Genomic DNA, 17166 nt, shown 5'->3' on the forward strand with positions numbered 1-17166 from the left:
TCATTACTCTGTTAAACTTAGATGGACGACTCCTTGGATGTTTCCCAGATGAGTAAAATAGAGAGAGGGCGGGGGGAGGAGGCGGAAGGCGGGTGAGGATTAGAGTGGACACAGTCCGGGGCCGAATCTCTGTAGCCATGGAAGGAATCATGTGCCGTGTCAAATGTGGGGCCTAGTGACAGTAGGGCCTAGTGAGCCTTTTTTTTTTTTTTTACCATTAAATATTCTGATTGAGTAAATAGTGATACATCTACTTACGTATGGATCCCCTCTTCTCGTGTCCAGAGCTGTGCTCAGCCTTGGGGACGTGAGGGTGACATGAAGGCTCCTGTTGATGAGGCATGGTTACAGCAGCCATTACAATACAGTACAAGGCCCCGGGGTATCAATTTGGATTGAACTTGTGATCCTGAGCATCTGCGATATGCCGACATTGTGCATGGCTTCCCAGCGCAGGGGGATGATGGAGCCAGCCCCATTGGTTTCCAGTTTTAGTCCCTCTGCTTACTAAGTATGGGCCCCCTGGCAAGGCACTGACCCCCTCCAGGCCTCAGATTCCTTATCTGCAAAATGTGGAGATCTCTAGTACATGGCTCCTAGTGTTATGATCAGGCGATGAGGCTATGTGATGTGCTTCCCATGAAGTAAGTTCCTCACAATGGTTAGCTCCTGATGACTAGCACTGATGCTGTTGGGCAAAAAGGAGACAGTGACTGACTCTGTCCAGGAATGGTCCAGGGTTAGGGACACCTTCCTGAGGGGACCCTTGTGTTAGACCTTCAGGTCATAGGTTTCCTTGACCCTGCCTTTCTCCCGGCCAAAAAAAAAAAAAAAGTTTTCCTTTTATTTGTTTCTGTGGACAAGGTTTTAAGTGGGACTTCTTTTAAAAATTTTTTGGTAATGTGTATTTATTTTTGAGACAGAGAGAGAGCATGAGCAGGGCAGGAGCAGAGAGAGAGGGAGACATAGAATCTGAAGCAGGCTCCAGGCTCCGAGCTGTCAGCACAGAGCCCGACACGGGGCTCGAACTCACAAGCTGTGGGATCGTGACCTGAGCCGAAGTCGGACACTTAATCGACTGAGGCACCCAGGCACCCCTTTAACTAAGTTTTCAAAACCCCAGCCTCTTTGTCCCCTTAGCAGCCCTAATTGTAGGGCCCAGCTGTCCCTGAAGGAAGAGATCTGCAGAGGCCTCAGGCCGCCTCAAGCAGGAGGCACCCTTTAGGGCGGCTGGTCCTTATTTCCCTTGACACGAGTCTACACTGGTTAGCCTGTCTTAATTGAACACTGATTGAAACCTATTTAAATCATCCCCCATTTTCACAGGGACACATCTAATCTGGTTTCTCCTGTGAAATCTGAATTTTAGGCATTTTTACTACACTTAATTCGGATTTCCGAGCAAAAGCAAGTCCAAATGAATGTGAGGGACTCTGTCAGGTCTCCCCCCGCTCTCATTCTCCTTGTCTATTAATGGGGATAGTACTGCCTTTTCGTCTAGGATCCATTTTGCAAGTTAGGCAGCCAAGGCATAGAAAAGTCCAGAAATTTTCCCAGGGCCACAAGCTGTTAAGTGAGAGCTGAGAACTCAGACCTAGCTCCATCTCAATCCCAAACGCATTCTGCTCAGTGCCTCGCTGCCTTGAGCACAATTGTAATGTCCCGTAAAGACGTGGAGACGGCCTGGGCTTCAGAGCTGTGAGATTCAGGTTAAAGCCCTGCTCCTCCACTCTGTGGTCTTGTGACCTGAAGGGAGTTACTTAACTTCTCTGAACCTCTGAGCCTTCCTTCATCCCCTTGGGGTGGTGCTGCCTGTTTCATAGTGTTGCTGGTGAATGTGACTTGTGGACGTACATACCTAGTACATAACACTCAGAAATGGTGGAGATTCTTAGTGCACTTGCCTAGTGATATACAAGGCTCACTTGAAGCAACTGTTTGGGCTTTAACGAGTTTGATGGGCAGCTGCAGTTGGTTGCAATGAATTAGGGCCATAAAATGCCAGTTTATTATGGTCGTGTTGTGCTGGAAATAAAGTCCCCACCCCCACCTTGCTTTGTACTTAGGAGTGGGAAGGGACCTTCGGGGCCAAGGGTATTAATCATCAGCTTTAATGTTACGTGGTGAGGGCGAGACTGTGGTCATGCTGGCATCAGAAAGTGGCTTTGATCTTCCTCAGGTGCTGGGCGCCCAGGGAGCCAGCAACAATAACACCTTTGTGAGGTCTAGGAGAGGTGCAGGTCTAAGGAAACACTCCCAGGGAAGCTCAAGGACCCCCTTTGTTGTGGTTCTGGCAAACAAAACCACCAACTGTCAGGAAAAATTCACCAAACAGAACACAGGGACCAGAGGGGGCTCTGGGCTTTTCTAAAAGTGGTTTTCAACCTGGCCTTAAGGGTTCTGTTTCTTCTTGTCTGCACACTACTGACTTTTTTGATTCAGTAGGTTGATCGAGCCAAAATTCCCAGGAATATTGTGTGCTTGATCCAGGCTGCCTCTTTCTAGATATGAATGAATGGATGGATGTCCAAGTAACCAAATGTTGATAAATACTTGGAAATTCCTCACCTCCCGGTCCCTGTTACTTCTAGGAATCTAGAGAAAAAGCTTGAGGTTGAACATAAGACTTACTAATCAGGTCTTTGATATTTTGAAAGATAAGCGTGTGGGCTGTACATTTATCTTCCTTTAGATGTTTTAATTAACGGGAAAAAAAAATACGTGTTCTTTTTCTTAACTCCACGAAAGCAGGGCTGCTTGTTCAGAGTTAATTACCACCAAGTCACCAAAACCCAAGATAATACACAGCAAGGGTTAGCCAGGGGTTGAAAAGTCACGGGGTCAGATGGAGATTGATTCTTGCCATCGTTCCAGCACCCCTTTCCTTGACTTGTCAAGTCGGGTTGTAACTTGGCACCTTGTCTTGCAGTTAGCACGTCAGATGGCAAGAGGACCCTGGGAAGTGGAACAAGTGTTGAGGAGGCAAGATTTGAACAGAACAATAGTTGTTGAGAGCTGGGAATTCTATCCGCATCTTAAATCACCCAGAACCGAAGCTTTTTCAAGGGCTTAGATGAATGTGGGGATGGAGGTTCTCTGTCAGTCTCAAAGATGTAGTAGGCTCCTTTGCTGGTCCCACTGCCTACTGCGTTTAGGTAAGATACTTCACCTTTCGCTACCTCAGTTTCTTCATCTGTTAAATGTGGGCAATACTCTTTACCCATAGAGCTGTTTTGAGGGTGAAATGGGGTGATCTTTGTAAGCAGCTTGGCACTGTACCTAACGCAAAAGACCAAATATAGTGCTGTCATTAAAAGTGAACCATTGAGGCCGGAATGATCCATGTGGAAATGGATTGAATTGGGGGCATCAGAGTGAACTCATGTGTAGCATAATATAGATTACAGATGGATACATATAACGAGTATTTATAGATGCATGTAGGTATACAGGTTAGTAAACATACATATCTCCTAGCTCTGACAGCTCAGAGGCTCTAGAAACAAGGACACCTCAGCAACTTGGTGTTTGTTCCAAGCCTAGCTTGTATCCAGATCATGGTTTCTAATACCTTTCTCCAATAAAAAGAGCCTAGACTCCATGGAGAAATGGTTGATTCTAAGACTGGAGAGGAAATAGAGGAGATAACCCTGGAGCATCTTTTAGTGCCAGAAAGCAAGGAAATGCTCAACAAACAAAACAAAATAAAAAAGGGGTATCAGGAGCCAACTGAGGGTGCTGCCAGTGACCAAAACTGGAGCAGTGTGGGCAGCAAAGTAAAGTAGTATTATATAATGACCCGAAGTATAACATAAACATCATGAGTCCATAGGGATATACCTGAATGAATGAATGAATGAATGAGACAAATCTCTCATGCAGAAGAATTCCAAATAATTTATGTCGGTACTCCCCCATCAAGGGGGTGGGGCATCGCTTCCCACTCCTTAAGTCTGAGCTGTGTTTAGTGACTTTCTTTCAGAGAGGACAGTGTGAGAAGGGGAAAAAGTATAATTTTACAGTGGAGCAGTCTTGACAAACGCTACCTCTGCCAGGTGGCCAAGGTCATCAGCAGCAGTGATAAGCCATGTTGATAATATGTACCGTTGATATGATGTCATGAGAATGGCGCTTTATCATCCTCCCAAAACCTATATCCACAGTATCCCCCTAAGGAAAACATCAGCAAATCCAAGTTGAGGGACATTGTATGATATGCCTGACCAGTACTCCTTGATGCTGTGATGGCTATCAAAAAACAAGGAAAGTCTTAAGCAATCATAACCGCCAAGAGGAGTCTAAACAGATGTGGCAACTAAATGTGACCTGGGATTCTAGATGGGGTCCTGGAACAAACACAGGACATTAAGTGAAAACTCCGCAAATTTGAATAAAGTAAGGCGTTTAGTTAGTATTGATATTCTTCTTTAATTGTAGATATACAATAGGTATACCTCATGTGGGATATTAATGATAGGAGGAGAATCTGGGTGTGGTGTATATGGGGACTCTATACTATCTTGCAAATCTTCTGTAATCTCAAATTAGTCTAAAATTAAAAGTTTTTCTTTTTTGAGAGAGAGCACATGTTAGTGGGGAGGGGACAGAAGGAGAGAGAGAGAGAATGAATCTCAGGCAGGCCCCACACCTCTAAAAGTTTATTTTTAAATCATTTATTAAGTCATTCATTCATTAAGAAAGAATTTTCTTAAGGACGCCTGGGTGGCTCAGTTGGTTGAGCATCCAACTCTTGATTTCGGCTCAGGTCATGATCCCAGGGTCGTGGGATCAAGCCCCACATCAGGCCCCACACTGAACATGGAGCCTGATTAAGATTCTATCTCTTCCTCTTCTCCTCTCCCTTGATGACTCTTTCTCTCTCTTTCTAAAAAAAAAAAAAAGAAAAAGAAAAAGGCATTTCCTTGTACTTGCCTGGCTAAGTGCAAAATATGATGAAAGTACCATGCCTGCCTTAAGACAAAAAGGAGAAAACCACAACACAGATGGAAATTGCTGTGGTAAGTGCAACACTGGAGTATGGTGGGAATAGGGAGAAGGTCCTGCTCAAGTCTTGAGTAGACAAGGAAGTTTTCCTATAGGATGGGACATTTCCCTGGTCCCACTGGGACACCTCATGCCAGCCCAGTTTCAGGCCCCGAGCCCTGTCTTCTTCTCTTCCTGACTTTGTTTTTCTCTTCTGTGTCCACAATGCCATGCAGGTGACTTCCTCTGTCATCTGGATGGGATGTGGTTATGTATAGGCCCATCAGGAGGGCACCATAAGAGGGGTGAACAGCCACGTGCCTTTAACAAATGACCTTCTGTTAGTAGGGTCATAGCTAAGAATAGAGTGGGCAGGTAGGACCAGTTTCTCTCTCTTGGTCTTTTTAGCAGGTGGCATTGGCAGAGGTCATTGAGAAAGGTAGACAGGGAAGGGAGTCCACTTGGTGCACATAGGACCACTGTTAAACCCAACAATGGAAGAATTGGGGGTCTATGCATGAAGTGGCCTGCGCCCTCTTCATTCACCAGGACCTGCTGCTGTCAGCCTTCCAGGAATTACTATTCTCAGGAGACTCTCCTGTGGAGACTGGCCCAGGGACCCACAAGCACATTTATTGAAAATAGAATATATGTTGGGGCGCCTGGGCGGCTCAGTCGGTTGAGCGTCCGACTTTGGCTCAGGTCATGATCTCACATTCTGTGAGTTTGAGCCCCGTGTCGGGCTCTCTGCTGACAGCTTAGAGCCTGGAGCCTGCTTCGGATTCTGTGTCTCCCTCTCTTTCTCTGCCCCTCCCCTGCTCATGCTCTGTCTCTCTCTGTCTCAAGAATAAATAAAAACATTTAAAAAAATTAAAAAAAAAAAAAAAAGGAAAACAGAATATATGCTAGACATTGATTTGTCAAGGAGATGGCTGAGGTGGCTCCGTGAGCAGTAAGAGACAGATAATGTACTCAGGAAGCTTAGGGTTGTGCTTTTCCTGGCATTTGAAACTAGGGCAGTTCTACACTATGCTGGACAGAGGATGTTTAACGTCTCTGGCCCAGCCTCAGTCATTATGAGACAGACAATAGTATTAGCTGCTGCCATCTATCAAGCACCTACAGTGTACCAAGCTCTGTGCTAAATCCTTTCTGTCATGTGATGAGCAATTTGGTGAGATAGCCACCATTACTGTCTTCATTTCACAAGTGAGGAAACTGAGGCCAACAATAGTTCAGTGGGTCATGCCATATTTGAGCCCTCTAGGGGACTGACCCCAGAGTCCTTGCTGTTCCCTTTCAGTGAAATAGCTTCTTGCAGAGGTCCAGAGGAGAGGAAGAACAGGCTCAGTGAAAATATGGGCAAATGTTGGCACAGACATCTTACTGAAACAAAGGTTTGAATGATAGGCCCCTGAGAAGATGCTCAGCATTATTAGTCATTTGGAAAATGCAAGCCCAAACCACAGGAGGTAAAGTACACTTACTGAGTTGCCGAACTTGGGGCAAGGATGTGGAGCCTGAAACTTCCATGCTGCTGGTGGGAATGTGAAATGGCACACCCAGCTTGGAAAGTAGGTTAGTGGCTTCTTACAGAGTGAACCTACACCTGCTGTGTGATCCAGCCATTCCACTCATGAAAGCCTATGGCCGTTCAAAAACCTGCACAGGAATGTTCACAGCAGCTTTATTTGTAAATAAATAAAGCTTTATTTTCCAGCCCCCTGCTGGAAACAGCCCAAATGTCTATCATTGGTGAATAGATAAATCCGCTTCTGGTATGTCCATTATAATGGAATACTACTAGGCAATGAAAAAGGAATGAACTGTTCATATAAGATACAGTATGGATTAATCTCAAAATAAATATGCTGAGTGATAGAAGCCAAACCGCCCCCCCCAAAAAAAGTACAAACTAATATAATTCCATTTATTTAAAATTAAGAAACACAAACTAACCTTGAATGACAGAAGGCAGATCAGTGGTTGCCTACATTGGGACAGCAGTGCAACAACAGCTAGGAGGATGAGTAGAGCACAAAGGGCACAAGGAAACTCCTGGGGTTGGTGGATACATTTGCCTTGATTAGGTAACATCTTCACTGGTGTATGCCGTGTCCAAATCTAGCAAATCCGACGTTTGAATTATATGCAGCTTATCACATGCTAGTTACACCTCAGTAAAACTTGTTTAAAACACAGAAAAGAAGGGATGCCTGAGTGGCTGGGTCAGTTAAGCGTCCGACTCTTGATTTCAGCTCAGGTCACTATCTCACAGTTTGTGCGTTCAAGCCCACGTCAGGCTCTGTGCTGACAGCGTGGAGCCTGTTTGAGATTCTCTCTCTTTCCCTCTCTCTCTGCCCCTCCCCCCCCCAAAATAAATAATAAATAAACTTTAAAAGAAAAAAAAACAGAAAAGATAAGAAAAAACAACACCAGTAGTATCTGCAGTCACTTATATAGTGCTTACTATATTTCAGGCACTGTTATGTCTATAGAAATGATTTCATCCTCATTTTAAGAATTGTGCAATAAGGGGCACCTGGGTGCCTCAGTCGGTTAATTGTCTGACTTCGTCTCAGGTCATGATCTTGCAGTTCATGAGTTCCAGCATTGGGCTCTGTGCTGACAGCTCAGAGCCTGGAGCCTGCTTCAGATTCTCTGTCTCCCTCTCTCTCTGCCCTTGCCTGCCCATGCTCTGTCTCTGTCTCTGTCTCTCTCTCTCTCTCTCTCTCTCTCTCTCTCTCTCTCATAACTAAATGTTAAAAAAAAAATTGGGGGGACTGGGAGGCGCCTGGGTGGCTTAGTCGGTTAAGCATCCGACTTCGGCTCAGGTCATGATCTTGCCATTCCCGAGTTTGAGCCCCACATCTGGCTCTGTGTTGACAGCTCAGAGCCTAGAGCCTGCTTCCAATTCCATGTCTCCTTCTCTCTCTGCTCCTCCCCTGCTCGCTGTCTCTCTCTCTCAAAAATAAATAAACGTTTAAAGACATTTTTAAATTAATTTTTTTAAATTGTACAATAACTGTTAGTTTTCCTGTATTTTCTTTCAACCCACATCAGTTCTCTAGCTACTCTGACATGTTTTATTATTTTGTTCTTTTGGCCCCTAGCACAGACCAATAGTTAATTTGTGTTTTACTGGTACCGACTTGTATCTCAGATGAAGCTGTCTTGCTTACTGAGTCCGTGTCTCCTGTGGCCCCGTTTGGCCCCTCCTGTCCAGTTTGAAGCTAGGGCTAGGTGGATGCTTAGTGAGTGTGTGGTCAGATTGCTTCCCACCCACTCGCCCCCCAACCCCAGAAGTGTGCAAGTGCTTGGATTTTCCTGAGTGCCTTCTCACTCCTTGCTGATCCAGTGGTGTTGCCTTTCATCATCTGTCTCCACTGAGTGGGGCCTGACTGACTGGGAGAAGCCCCCTGTGTGATAGTTAATGGCAGTCAGTTGCCCACACCACCTTACCAGAGAGATCTGGATGTTCATTTGGCCTCTCTGGGAAGTAGCATTTTCACTGAACAGTGTTAGTGGGACCTGGGAGACACAACTCAGCCACAGCTGCTTTCTCTTCTTTCGTCCGCCATGACAGTCTTGCATAGCTTTCCATTCCCATGCTCTGCACCCGCCCCCCACCCCATACACACACCCTGTGGCCTTGGGAGAACATGACCCCCCCCCCCCGCCATGCTCCCCGCCAGCAGCTCATCAGGATGCATTTGGGCTCACAGTCGTTCTGCAGCCTGACATTTTTTGTCTTGGGAGAAGATTGTTCAGGAGCCCTAGGCTCTGGGCTCTAACCAGAGAAATGCCACCCATCAGATGGTGCCATGTTGTTAGAGCCATGCTGTTTGGGTGATTGCAGTGGTGTGGCTCTGTGGCTTCCTCCCGTCATCCAGGAGGAAGTTACCCTAAAGCAAAGCCTGTGGCCTGAGCTTGGGGCACCATGGTTTACTCAGGCCGGTGTTAGAGGAGGTGTTAGAGGAAATGATGCTCCACACCATTTCTTTTAAGGGAAATACAAATTTAAACCACCATGAGAGCTACAGCACACTTTTAGATTGGCTGAACTTGGGGTGAGGATATGGGGACCAGAACTCTCTCACGCTGCTGGTGGGGATGTAAAATGGCACAACTGCTTTGGAAAATAGTTTAGCAGTTTGTTACAAAGTCACACCTACCATGTGACCCCCATTCCACTCCTATAAAAGCTGGGTAGGGCTGTCCGGACCTATGTTAATGGAAGGCCACCAGGAGCACAGCAAGGTCGGGTGACCCAAGGCCTCTCAGAAGGTCAGAAACTAAAGCTTCTGGTGGGAGTCTATCAACTGGCCTGAGTCCAGCTTTCCATAAAAGACAGCAGCTTGCCTGGAGGAATGATCAAAGAAGCAGAAGAAAAAAAAAAAAAAATTAGCATCAGTAAGAGTAACACCTAACATGTACTTCATGCTTATCGTGGGCTAAGAAATTTAAATTGTATGATCAAACCATCCTAATAACCTCTTGCAGTTATCAGAATTATCCTCCCCTTTACAGGGATGGACCCTGAGGGTCAGAAAGACAGAGTCCTTGCCCAAGATTACATTGCTAGTAAGTCCTAGAGATCTGTTTCCCATGCTGCTCTTTGAGTCCAGAGCAGATATTCTCAACTCTTAGCAGAACGGTAAGACAGAGGCGGTGTGGCAGGCGCACGCGTGTTGCATGGGAAACGGGGGTGGAGTGATTACAAGGTGGATCTTTTCCACAGCCTGATGAGAAGAGCCAAGTTAGACTTGGATCAAAGCTGAACCACAGTACTCTTGTTTTCCCTTCTTCCCAGTCTTTCAGATCACCGCCTTTCACGAGGCCACCCGTCTAACGATAACAATAAAAATAAACAGCCTCACTTGTCACCATCGTCCCCTGGGAGGAGAATATTTATGAGACTCCTTATTTAATCTTCCCTGTTTCCCTGCTGCTCTGTGGTCAAGTACTTGAATAGGCACTTTGAAGACATGAGGCCAACCTCCCACTCATGAAGATGTTTTTATATTTGTTTAGAAGACCATGAAATGAAAACCACATTGATTTTTTTTTCCCCTTTTCCTATTTACTACTCATCTGCTGTGTGGGTAACTCTGGTACTGTGGCGGCTAAGGGTGACCTAGCAGTTGTGGAAGTGTTTGTGCTTTGCCGGTGGCTCAGTGCGCATGAAAAAGATGCTCAAGGAAGCTTGGGTGGCGCAGTCAGTTAAGTGTCCGACTTCGGCTCAGGTCCTGATCTCACAGCTCGTGAGTTCAAGCCCTGCGTTGAGCTCTGTGCTGACAGCTCAGAGCCTGGAGCCTGCCTCGGATTCTCTGTCTCCCTCTCTCTCTGCCCCTCCTCTGCTCGTGCTCTGTCTCTCAAAAATAAATAAACGTTAACAACAACAAAAAAATGTCTTTTTTAAAAAGATGCTGGAGGCGCCTGGGTGCCTCAGCTGGTTAAGCATTCGACTTCAGCTCGTGTCATGATCTCACAGTTTGTGGTTCAAGCCCCACATCGGGCTCTGCTGACAGCTCAGAGCCTGGAGCCTGCTTCTGATTTTGTCTCCCTCTCTGTCTCTACCTTCCCCCCCCCCCATTCTCTCTCTCTCTCTCTCTCAAAAGTGAATAAGCATCAAAAAAAGAAATTAAAAAAAAAAGATGCTGAAGACAGCCTTTACAGAGCCCTCTCGCCAAGGATCAAGTACTGTGCCCATGACCTCAACACCCATCAGCTCACTTCTACATACATTTAGTTCAGGGATTTTAGTAATTGTGCCTTGTTGATTTTCCCTTAGTTTTTCATCCCTTTCTCCCACTCTCCTTATATGCTCTCAGGGCCTCTTCTTTCGTATTGTCATTAAATTTTTCTACTTTTTTGTTCCCCAGAGCCATGGTAAGTGTAGAGTAGTTTTTCTTCTAATACTTACATGGTGTTAGAGCACCAGGAGCAATAATATCTAAGAAATCAAAGGTCCCAGAAGACCCCATGAGAAGTTGATTGAATAGTCAAGACTGTCGGATGCAGGCTGAGAGTCCCTTCCTAATGAATAGTCAGTGGCTCCCTGTTGCCAATGCAAAAAAGTGTTCAAAATGGAGAACCAAATGGACATTTGGCCATGTTGTTCAACATTCAGATTACATTCAATTAAAGAACAATTATAGAAATCGTAAATCCAGAGGTGGTGAGAGTTACTTCAGTGCCATTATGTATTTTTTTTAAAGCTCTTTTAATGAAAGAGGATTCACATATTATAAAATTCCCTCCTGCCATGTGTTTTCAAAACCTCTAGAGAGCTGAGTTTAGTGATATTTGAGAAAGAGGAAGTTTTACTGTGCGTCTTTTAGGTTACACTATGAAATGATAGCAGCATGTAGCCTTTATTATTTAGAGAGGGAATAGAAAGATCATCTCAAAGCAGTAAATTTCCACTTATTGTGCTTAGCACCATACCTGACACACAGTTTGGGACCAGTATGTGTTGCATTGATAGTTGGACAGAAGGACAGGCAGAAACATACTGGATAGCCAGTATATGATATACTAGATATCCATTAGAGTTCACTGAAGATCAGATCATGCCATACCAGTTTGATTTTCTTTTTTTGGTGGATTTATGGGCTATGCTGTGAGAGGAAGTTCCAGCATGTAAGCTGCTGGTCTTCAGTAAGGCTTTAGGTTCTTTCTTTGATTAACAGAGTCTTCCCATGTGACACAAGGCATTGGCCAATCCACTCACAAATTTTGCCCACTTGAGAACTGAGTTTTCATTGTATTATAGCTTGAAATAGGCCAAAAGCAAAAACGTGAAAGTAACTGAAAAGTATCCACGTCATCTAATTGCCGAAGTTATGTGTGGGCTTTTCAGACATTGGTTTTGGCCTTGTGTGGAGCCAGGACAAGACTGGGTGTTGGTTCTCTGTGTCAGGAGGACATTTAACTGGAGGGAGCTCCCTGACATAGACCAGTCATGGCGCCTCCCTGACTTGGGCACCTATCATCTGCCTGCGTGTTAAAACTTACTTAAAGTTCCTTAGGTATCCACGTAGCTCCTAGCTCAGAGATTTACTGTGATCTTGGAATGCAGGGCTAGGGTTCTCTGGAATTGGGGAAATGGCCTATGAAAAAGAAGAGAGAACCTAAGAGAAATAGGTCAGTAATATTAACATATGTATTTGTTTTTCTGTGGTGTGCAAGACACTAACTTGCGTGGACCTGACTACCCTGATAGACTCCCAGTGAAGATACTCCTCAATATGAAGTCTGATAGCTTCATGGCCCTGATGAAAATCTCCCAGTGAGTCTCCTGAGTCCTACAATCCTAGCTGGGCGAGGGGGCTCTCCTGTGATCTGGGCCCTACCCACCTCCAGTTTTATCCCCCACCATCCTTTACTTTTCATCTGCGGTCTAGCAGGTATATGCACACACATCCTTATCTGAATTGCATGGGGCCAAAGATGTTTGGGAATAGAGAATATCCATATTTTAGAAAGTTAATATTGGTGTGTGCGCAGTATACAACATTACACAGCCAGGCAGGTCTGGGATAGCACCCATAATACAACACATTAGTATTTCTGCAGTAAAACTTACTAATATTCACACCAAGCCTGTTAAGTAGATTCTACATAGTTTGGTAAGTTCAGATCAAATTTGGCCAGCAGAGAAATCAGGGAAAAACTTGGTAGGTGGAATGCTTTAGATGAATACAGACTTCTATCCAGTCTTTGGGAAAAGAGTCTGTCTGCCCTCATTTAAGTGCCCTTCAGGCAGGTGTTTTCTCTGTGCAGAGTGGCTCCGTCTCTCTTCTGCGTGGTGGGTACCATCATCACCAGAATCATCATCACTGTTATAATTCACATTTATTGAGCATGTTCTGTGTTATTTGATATTCACAGCAAGAGGTCACAGAGCAGAGAGTGGAGCTGAGGTTGTGCTAAAGCACAGGGACCTCAGAGCCCATGGTCCCGGTCACTGTGCTGTGCTTAGTGTGTGTGTTCCCCAAAGTTCCAGTTTAGATGTCTCCATGGGGCTCTCTTTTCTTTCTCTGCCACGTTGAGTTCACCATGCCCCCTGCCCTTGGCCTTCATAGCTCTTCTGGCACATCTCCAGTACAGCACGTGTCATTCTCCGTGTCTTCCCCATGAGCCTGGGCTCCTTGAGCAGTTGGGGAAAAGTCTACTGCATGCTCCATCTCTAGGGCACACAGTAGGTACTCAACATACTTTATAGTCAGGTTCACCCAGAGAGATACGCTGACAGCAAATAATCTGTATCCATGAAATAGCTATTTAAACACCAAACCCCTAGTTTAAAGGTGCAAAATTTGGTTCTAAAAAAGAACAAGAAATATTCAAAAAGGAAAAGGCTACTCGGGTTCATGCATGGTGTATAAAGAAGAAGAATTTGTTAGGGACAACATGTCACAAATGAGCAAGGAATATGTTTACATTAAAGGATAATGATAGCTAGGATTTATTACATATGTACCATGTGCCAGTTCTGCGGGAGGCAGTCTGTATATAGCATTTCTAATCCTCACTGTTATGATACGTTAAGATTAATTTAAGAAAAAGAAAGATGTAGTAGCCATGTTTTAGATCATAATAAAAGGTAATACTAATAGATTAAACAAAAGGTAAATGTCACTAGAAGTCAGTAACCTAAAATGACCCGAAAGGAGTACATTTCTCCATCTAAGAGATGATGGAATTAAGGTCAAAGAGATCAGAGAGCTAGGACATGTCAAGGGAAGCCAGGTCTGGCTGGGCTCCTGACTTTTATATCCATTCCTTGAAAATGTTAACATGGCATCACGAACGTATCCTGTTATCCTACCCAGGACTGGGTCCAGCCTTGAGCTTTGCTTTGAGAAAAATGTGCTGGAACCTGGAACCTGGAAAGAAGCATATAATACACAACTACAATGTTTAAGAGATACTGGCCCCCACTTTTGTTCATTTTTAATTTTTTTACTCAAAAATGATTTCAGACTTCCACAGAGTTGCAAAAGTAGAATTCTGTATACCTTTCATCTAGATTGTCCTAATATTTTGCATAAGCATTCTACCCATATTTTATATGTGTGTGTAAATTGTTTTATCTGAATCATTTGAGAGTAGGTTGCAGATATAATGCCCATTTACTCCTAAATACTTCAGTATGTGTTTTATGAAAACAAGGATATTCTCTTATATAGCCATAATGCAATTATCATATCAGGAAATAAACACTGATACGGTACTAGGGGCGCCTCAGTAGCTCAGTCGGTGGGCATCGGACTCTTGATTTCGGCTCGGGTCATGATCTCACATCAGAGATCACGATCTCTTCGTTGTGAGATCGAGCCCCACATTGGGCTCCGTGCTGAATGTGGAGCCTGGTTAAGATCCTCTCTCTCTTCCGCTTTCTCTGGCCGTTCTCCATTTGCAAACATGTTGTACTTTCTCTTTCTCAAAATAAACACTAAAAACAACCCAACATTGAGGGGGCACCTGGGTGGCTCAGTCAGTTGAGTGTCCTGCTTTGTCTCAGGTCATGATCTCAGGGTTTGTGAATTCAAGCCCCACATCAGGCTCTGTGCTGACAGCTGGAGCCTGCTTGGGATTCTGTGTTTCCCTCTCTCTCTGCCCCTCCCCTCCTGCATTCTGTCTCTCTCTGTCTCTCAAAAATAAATTAAAAAGTTAATAGTTTTTTAAAAAACCAACACTGGGGGCGCCTGGGTGGCTCAGTCGGTTAAGCGTCCGACTTGAGCTCAGGTCACGATCTCATGGTCCTTGAGTTCGAGCCCCGCATCGGGCTCTGGGCTGATGGCTCAGAGCCTGGAGCCTGCTTCCGATTCTGTGTCTCCCTCTCTCTCTCTGCCCCTTCCCCGTTCATGCTCTGTCTCTCTCTATGTCTCAAAAATAAAATAAACGTTAAAAAAAAAAATTTAAAAAACCAACACTGAATACAAGTCTATTATTTAATTTGTGTACCTTATTCAAATTATATCACCTGTCCACACAATGTCATTTACAATAAAAGAAAAGAAAATGTTTCTCAGAGTTTGGGATGGTTAGAAGATGGGGTAGTTCTGACTGCTTGAGAGAAACCTTAGGGGTTGAATTTGTTTTTTTGTTTGTTAAAGCTTTTGTGATGATAAAATGACTAACTTGTTCTTGGTGCTTTGGAGTTTGTTGAATGCCTTGTGGAACTTGATGGAATAACTAAGTGAGGCCCAGTGTTTTCTTTTTTCTTTTTTTCAAATTCTTATTTAAATTCTACTTAGTGAACATACAGTGCAATATTGGTTTCAGGAGTAGAATTCAGTGACTCATCACTTACATTCAACACCCGGTGCTCAGAGGCTCAAAGAAACAGTGATTTATGCAGCATCCCACAGCTAGCAAGCGATAGGGCCAAGGCTCAGATACTGTCTGCGGAAACCCCGAGCCTGTCCTTCTGCATCCTTAATCAATTCATCCTTATTTGCTCAAATTGAAGGATCAGGCAGTAAGAGCTCCTGATTCTCTCTCACTAGCCCCATTGTGATTGGAATTCTCCTCCGAGCGCAAGCTGTTAGTTCTCAGTTGACATGCATAAAATGGACCTGAGGAACTCCCTAAAAATGCAGTTGCCCAGGTCCCACTCCTGCAGGGTCTGAGTAAGTGTGACTGGGAAGGAGTGTATACCAATGTGTACTTGTAACGTGTGCCCAAGTGATTGTAATGTGGGGCTCACAGGAAAACCACTTTTACCTTCCCAGGAGCAGCAGTTAGATGTATCGTTGCTTCCTCAGTGCTTTGCAGAGCATCTTGTACACAGGAGGACTCTGAATTTACACTTGATGAATGTAAGAGTGAAGTCAGTGAGTGTGAACGACTAGAAACTGAAGGAAATCAAGTTGGACCGTCAGTCCCTGTGGGTTTGGGACACTCCAGGGGTTCCTTGAGTCCTCTCCCTTTCAAACAAAGTCTCTCTTGGTGGGCTTAGGGGCAGATGGCCTGGGAAGTCTGGACTTGGATAGAGGACCTGGCGGAATCTGCCAGCAATCAGAGACTGTAGAAGTCTTCTTTTCTCCTGAAAAGCAGAATGAAGTGAAACAGTGAGAGACCCCATTTGCAGCTCTGGGCACACAAACACAGAAACCAGAGCACAGACAGGATGCAACAGGAAACCACAAAGGCCTAAGATCTCTCAGGGTAAATAGGAAGCCAGAGTTTACTTTCGAACCCACAGTGCCAAGCCGAAGCACGGAGTTTAATCCAGTTCTGTGCCCAGCCCTTCCTGGACCCCTGGCACAGAGGAAAGCTGATGCCACCTGGGTGAAAGCATTTTAAAATGTTTGTTCTCATCAGGCTTGGAGGAAGCTCCTTTTGTTTGTGCTGGTGAATAATTTGGGACACAGGTGCAGCTTGGACTTGAAAGCATTAATTGGTCTCCCTGGTTTTCCCTGCATTGATATCTGAAACCCCGGTCTTCCTCTACAAAGTAATCTTAATCCACATACATTTGTGAGGCATTTGCCATTGACAGCCAGCTTTCATACACTCCATCTGTGGACCTCTGTGTCCAGGTGCCTAGTGGTGGAACACTGCTGGATGCTTAATACGCATTCTGTGTTTGTTGGATTGGCATGCGTAATCTCACTCCATTGCTGCCGTTACACTGGAAAGTAGTAAGTAGGATACAAATGATCTTCACTGTTTTGAGATAAGGAAAATACAGCGTGGTAGAAAAGACATGGGTTCTGAAGTCAGACCTGTGCTCACATTCGAGATAGTTAAACTTCCTTATCCAGAGTGCCTTCTTTTATTCAGTGAATTTTGAGCATCTCCGATGTGCCGGGCACTGGAGGGAAAATAACGGGCGCAAGTAGAAACTGACCTTACAGAACTAGTGGAAGGGAAGGACATTAAGCAAACAGTCACAAAAATATATGATTATAGACTTTGATAAATGCTCTACATTCCTACCCTGGTGGTGGGAGTACGAACTGGTGCAATCACTTTGGAAAACAGCATATATGAATATATGCATACAGCCTGCATATATAGCCATATATGAGTATGCGTGTAGCCTGTGCTGTACCAATTCCATTCCCAGGTAAAAACCTTGAAAAACTATTGCTCCTGGGTGCCTGTATGTACCCAGGGACAAGTACACAAGTATTCATTGCATTATTTCTCATAGTAGCCCCAAAT

General features: G+C 44.7%; 1 protein-coding gene across 1 annotated transcript in view; it reads left to right on the forward strand.

Annotated features, from left to right (window-relative positions):
- The window catches only part of FGGY (FGGY carbohydrate kinase domain containing), a 417339-nt gene that overhangs the window by 234990 nt on the left and 165183 nt on the right, over nucleotides 1-17166 (forward strand).

This window comes from Panthera leo, chromosome C1, assembly GCF_018350215.1.
Source record: "Panthera leo isolate Ple1 chromosome C1, P.leo_Ple1_pat1.1, whole genome shotgun sequence".
In the NCBI taxonomy this organism is placed as follows: domain Eukaryota; kingdom Metazoa; phylum Chordata; class Mammalia; order Carnivora; family Felidae; genus Panthera; species Panthera leo.